The sequence below is a fragment of the Trichomycterus rosablanca genome, chromosome 3 (genome assembly GCF_030014385.1).
Source record: "Trichomycterus rosablanca isolate fTriRos1 chromosome 3, fTriRos1.hap1, whole genome shotgun sequence".
Taxonomy (NCBI): domain Eukaryota; kingdom Metazoa; phylum Chordata; class Actinopteri; order Siluriformes; family Trichomycteridae; genus Trichomycterus; species Trichomycterus rosablanca.
In genome coordinates, this window is record NC_085990.1 from 22,473,884 (window position 1) to 22,480,279 (window position 6,396).

Sequence of the window (6,396 nt, forward strand, 5' to 3'; positions counted from 1 at the left end):
TTGTAGCATGTCAGGCAGCAGCTCACTCTAACACACAAAAAGCAATATGGGTCACAAGGACAGCAGGACAGTGGAGCTGCTGATTCATACTGGCCTTCGAGCCACATGCGCCCTGACTTTCTGGTGTACATGTGAGCTAAACGATTTCACACTCCATTTATTGGGCATTCCTGTAGCAAGAATAAAAGTACTGTTTTTTAAAAAGGAAAAAAAATTTTTAAAACATTTGAACTATTAAAATACAGTTAAGAATAACAGTTGTGAGCTACCTGTGTGACATGTCAGTTTAGGAATATTTAAAAGACTGTTTAGCTGTTCCACTTAGATTATTCTTTTTATGGTGTAGTAAGATCTGTTATGTAATGTATTTGGTGCTTGGCCTCCTAATTGTTATTAGTGGTTATGATTAACTTCTTAAATTCTTTGCTTGACAAACATTTTAATATAAAACTGCATAATACAAAATTTAAGGTTGCTTGGGTGGTGCAGCAGTCTAATGCATTATGATTGATTGATTGATCCCCAGAGGGAAATTACAGTGTTACAGCAGCAATTCACAAGCATCACAAGGGGCGGCACGGTGGCTCAGTGGGTAGCACTGTTGCCTCACAGCAAGAAGGTCCTGGGTTCGGAGTTTTCATGTTCTCCCTGTGTCTGCATGGGTTTCCTCCGGGAGCTCCGGTTTCCTCCCACAGTCCAAAGACATGCAAGTGAGGTGAATTGGAGATACAAAATTGTCCAGGACTGTGTTTGATATAATCTTGTGAACTGATGAATCTTGTGAAATGAGTAACTACCGTTCCTGTCATGAATGTAACCAAAGTGTAAAACATGACGTTAAAATCCTAATAAACAAACAAACAAGTATCACAAACATCACACAAAACATGTCAAAGAAGATAAAATTAAAATGTAATGTAATGTAAATATAAGATATAAAAAATATGTACAAATATTAGAATTTAAAGAACATAAGATAAAAAAAACAACTGAAGTAGTTAGTCTAAAAGGTGCAGTTTATAAACATTATGGTGTGCAATTGTGGGCTGTGCAAATAAAACAGTACTTGTGTAATTGTGCATGACAAATATGCAAGAATCTATCTTTAATAGGTACCATAGGCTCTGTGTCCTCTTTTTGTCCCAGTGAAAGTCATTATATATTGACCCATTATCCCAACAACACTGAGTTCTGGAGTTTTCAAGGTATAAACCCAGAAAGTGCTAGTAGCCTGCCCGGTCGTCCAAACAGGCACAGTTGGCCATGCCTGAGCTTAATTGTTTTGTTAGGGCTGTACATTCGTCAATTCTGATGTCTGAACCAGGTGTCTGCACTGGTGGTGTGGTATTTAAAGTACGGCATCTTGTGAGACTGGCAGGTGAAAAGATGTGGTCGACGACTGCGTGTTTATTAGAGGTGGTGTGTGATGGTGTCAGCTCTCTTTGGCCAGTAGAGTTGCAATTGGGGAATTCAATATAATTAGATATATAATTGAATGTAATTAGAAATACGGGGAAAACGCAATCCTAAAATTACAGTTAGATTCTTGTGTTCGATATGAATGATCGAACATTATAATAACTCTATTATTATTTATTTCTTTATTTATTGCCTGCCAGTTATAACTTTTAGTTAATTTAATTTTGTGTTTGTATGATTTGTGTAAATCCTACTTATTTAAAGTTTCCTCCAGACCACCCAAGAAGGATGGGCCCTGCTGAGTCTGGTTCCTCTCAAGGTTTCTACCTGTAATTTTCAGGGAGTTTTTCCTTGCCTCGGCTTGCTCAAACAGGGGTTTTTGTATCTGTTGGTCCTGGATTTTGTAAAGTTGCTTTGAGACAATGTCTATTGTAAAAAGCGCTATATAAATAAAGTTGACTTGACTTGACCTAATACCACTCCAGTATTGGCAAGGGGGTCCATGGCTTCAGCTCCCTCAACTCTAGTCACATAGATCCCAAGAACAGTCTCCTCAATCACCCGATCAGTTGCAGCCATATCACCATCCTACAATGGAACAGAGGGGGGAAATCACTTTCTTAAACTTAACAGTACACAAATTTTCATTTAGGACTTAACATATCTGACATCTCACTTCAACTTATATTTTAACTCAGACGTACATTGGCCCGAAAAGATGGGGTGGTTGCTGTAACAACTCAGAGGAAACTTGTGCTTACCTTCACCCTCCTAGCGCTGATGGTATTGCGTGATTGGAGGAATCCTAAATTGTAGATGAAATTGGATACTATTAAAATTATATATAAATAAAAAATTACTAAAGAAAACTAAAGGAAATCAAAATCAGCAAGACAAATATTTATAAAGAAATACCAGCTTAAATAAGAAAATAGACATAAAATACATAAAACTAAAAAGTAAGTAAAAGAACCAAACAGAATAAATAATAAGAATTTCCACATTTTTTCTTCACTTAATCTAAACTTAACTCAGTGTTCAGTCAAAAGTAGCTCAATATTCTTCAATTTAGCATAAAATGTAGAAAAAAAATTACCAGTAAAAGGTCAGTCCAACTGCAAATACACATTTCCAACCATCTGTAAACAGAAGATACAAGACATCAATTATTTTGTTGTAAATAACTAAAATATTATTTCTATAGTAAAGACTTTAACATTACAAATTCATTGATTATCCAATACTGTTCACATGTGTGTGCTTTCGAGGATAACAGTCACAAAACTCAGGTTTGTAATGATACTAACGTTACAGAATCACTTCTGTTTTTAAGTTTGTGCATAACGTGAGCGCCAAACGAAAAGCCGTTCCCCTCAGGCTCGAGCTGCCTGCTCACATCTTAGCTAGCTAGGTTGTGTGTCCATGTTTTTTAATGCACTGGCACCGCAAATATTACACATCTTTTTATTTTCTACCTTCTTCTAATATACTTCTGCATTAAGTAATTTAAGCCATTTTTACCTTTCGGGAAAGAATCTTACTGCCACAAGTTGAGAATACTGGCTGTTGAACTTGACTAGCTTAGCACTAGCTAGCACCACGGCAATGCAACGTTATCACACACAGCGCAACCGGACTTAATATACAGTCAGCCAACGGCAATCTATTAAAATCTGCCTCAAGACTTTAATATGATTCACAGAAACTCTGAAAAGATGTTAATAAATAAATCACTATAAGCAGGTCCGCCGTTAGCGTTAGCATTTTTAAACAAATAAAGCATGTACAGCAATAAAACTTGAATATTATTCAACTAAAGAGCTATATTAAACAATATAATAAGATAAACATCATGACTAGCATGCAATTAGACATATGGAAAAAGATTTTGTAAAGCTTCACATTACCTGAGATGCCATTGAAACACAATGTGCCTTCACGATGTATTGCGTAATCCCCGGTGCGTCATATCCGGTTTCACCTGATAAACTCATTGCATTAAGTAGTTCCAGGGAAATAAAGCAACTAAGTTAAGTTAACTAATAAACACAATGCAGTCATGTTTAAATCTAAAATGTAATTGATTTGTGTCACACCAGCATATATTCTTTATGCAAAACCAACAGGCATTCAAAAGTGTGTAACTGGGAGGTTAGAGCATTATTTTATATCTGTGGTGCTCTGGTTGGAATGTGCACCCAACATGTTGCACAGATGGACTGTAATACATTTTTCTGTGTATTGAGGAATGTGGGGATTGGTAAATTATGCTTGATTTAAATATTATAAATGTGAGAATAAATCACAGTTAATAACATTTTAAATTTGACTATAGTTTTACACAGTTTGTATAAATGCACTTATTTAACAATTCAATCTTTAAATTAATACAAATGCATAAATAAAGTAAAAGTTAAAATCTGTTTAAATTGTATTGTTGCCTGTCTAATAAGGTAGGCAATACCTTTGTTTTTCCAATTTATGTATATAAAGTAGTGGTTAAGAAATGCAAAATTACAAAATATTTCTTTCTTTGCTCACATATTTTTTTTGCAATTGTACTTTTTTAAATGCATTATTAACAGTATTTTTATTTATTTGACAGTGATATATCGGTATAACAAAAGTTTTTTTTTTGAAAATTACAGAAGATTCTGCTATTTTTGTCAATGAAGATTACTTTATTTTTACAGTTAGTTTTGTTAAAAGTGTCATCTAAAAACTGTTAAAAAACAGATTTTTTATGTATTTCATTTATACAGATTTTTTATGGTAAAAAATATACAGTTTATTCATGTAATTTTACAAAAAAATTCTGTCTTTTATAAATACAGGAAAAAACTGTAAAAATGTACTGGGAAAACCTGTAAAAAAATGTTTATTTTTTACAGTGTTCTTTAAGCATGACTGCCACTGAAAATGACTACAGAACACTACAGAACTCTGCTTAAACCATTTCTCTGAGATTGTCTTATGCTGAAAATGCATTTTGTAACATGACGATAAACAAATAATAAGTACAAAAACAATAAAACACTTCTTTGAGCTTGTCTAATAATGTGTTTTGTAAAGTCACTATCAACAAATTAATACAGTAGAATTGTGAAAAAACACTAAAACACTCTACAGCGGTGGCAGCATAATTATGTGGGGATGTTTTTCAGCAGCTGGGGCAACTAGTTCTGATAGAGGGAAGGTTTCAACATTAGAACGACCCAAAGCACACAGCCAAAAGAACAAAGGAGTGGCTTTGGAGAAAATCTGTGAATGTCCTTGAGTGGCCCAGCCAGAGCCCAGACCTGAATTCAATCGAACATCTGTGAGAGGATCTGAAAATGGCTGTGTACCAACGCTCCCCATCCATCCTGACGGAGCTTGCAAGGATATGCCAAGAGGAATGTGCCAAAAATGTCCAGAAACAAGTGTGCCAAGCTCGTAGCTTCTTTTCCAAAATGTCTTTAAGCTGTAATTGCTGCCAAAGGTGCATCAACCAAGTATTAGGCTAAGTGTGTGTACAGATATGTAACCCCTAAATAAACATTTTGTAAAATAAAATTGCATATTTTCTAAACCCTGTTTTCACTTGTGTGTAGATGTTTAGGGCAAAAAATGAACTCAATCTATTATAGAATGAGTCTGTAATGTAATAAAACGTGGAGAAGGTGAAAAGGGTGTGCCACCTGGACGCCCATTAATATAAATTTTGTTTTTCAGTTTGAAGAGTTTCGGGAAACACTCGTAAATTTAAGAATGTTCTTAAATATGAGGTTACTAAGTACTTAGTGTTACTAAAGCAATAAGCCATGAGAGACCGTGCGTTACTGCGATTTTATCACGGGGAATGACGTTTTTGACGTGAAGCGGAGTGCCTAAAACTTCTTTTCCCGTGATAAAATCATAGCAGTAACGCATGGTCTCGAGTGGCTTATTGCTTTTATAAAAACAGCGGTCAACATAAAATACAATAAATACAACAATGTTTAATTCATAAATGTATTTATTGTGTATAAACTTACAAAAAGCATTCTTCCGCGACGCAAGGTAGTTCGATTAACAGTGTTGCTAGGTAACATGAGGGCGAACATAACATTAACTTTTTCTTTTCAGTGGCATATTAATATGGAATTTACATTACATTTTACATTTTCGGCATTTAGCGGACGCTTTCATCCAAAGCGACTTACAATTGTTACAGTATACAATCTAAGCAATTGGGGGTTAAGGGCCCAACAGTTGCAACCCGGCAGAGGTAAGGCTTGAACCGACAACCTTCTGATTACTAGTTCAGTACCTTAACCACTAGGCTACAACTGCACCATGATGTGAGGTGGTCCTAGGTGTGCATTTATCGGGGATTTTACAACGGCTTCGAACGCAGCTCAGCCAATCAGATTTTAGGACCGAAACTATCCGTTTTATAATAACGTTTTGGAAACGCACCCCTGTGCTTTAAACACTTCTCGGACTCTAAAAATGCATTTTGTAACGTCACCATAAACAAAGTATTAGGAATGTACAAAAACACTCCAGAACTATTCTAAAAATGCTTCTTTGAGCTTGTCTGATGCTGAAAATGCATTAGGTAATGTCACCATAAACAAAAAATTTTAAATGTTCAAAACCACTAACACACTGCAGAACTGTGCTCATAACGTTTCTTGGAGTTTGTTTGACGCTGACAATGCATTGTTCAATGACACTTTTAACAAAGTAATAGAAATGTACAAAAAGCACTCCAGAACTCTAATTAAATGTAATGAAAGTATTAACAATAGAAATAATAGGAATGTGTCTTGGGTTAAACGCGCTTCTTTGAGCTTGTCACTATAAAAAATTTGAAATGTACAAAAACACAAGAACATCAAGAACTATGCTTAAAACCCTTCTTTGAGCTTGTCTGGGGATTAAAATGTGTTTTGTAATAAAACTATTAACAACAGGAATAAAAGTAATGTACAGAAACACTAATACACTACA

The 6,396-nt window shown here is 35.0% G+C and overlaps 1 long non-coding RNA gene across 1 annotated transcript; it reads right to left on the minus strand.

The window, feature by feature from the left end:
- Positions 1-2,186: 2,186 nt before the first annotated feature.
- LOC134310401 (uncharacterized) lies at positions 2,187-3,363 on the minus strand. Its single transcript, XR_010011299.1, has 3 exons — positions 3,327-3,363; positions 2,516-2,558; positions 2,187-2,224 (listed from the first exon to the last, which is right to left on the minus strand). It is a non-coding gene; the product is annotated as an uncharacterized LOC134310401 (long non-coding RNA).
- Between the last annotated feature and the right edge of the window lie 3,033 nt (positions 3,364-6,396).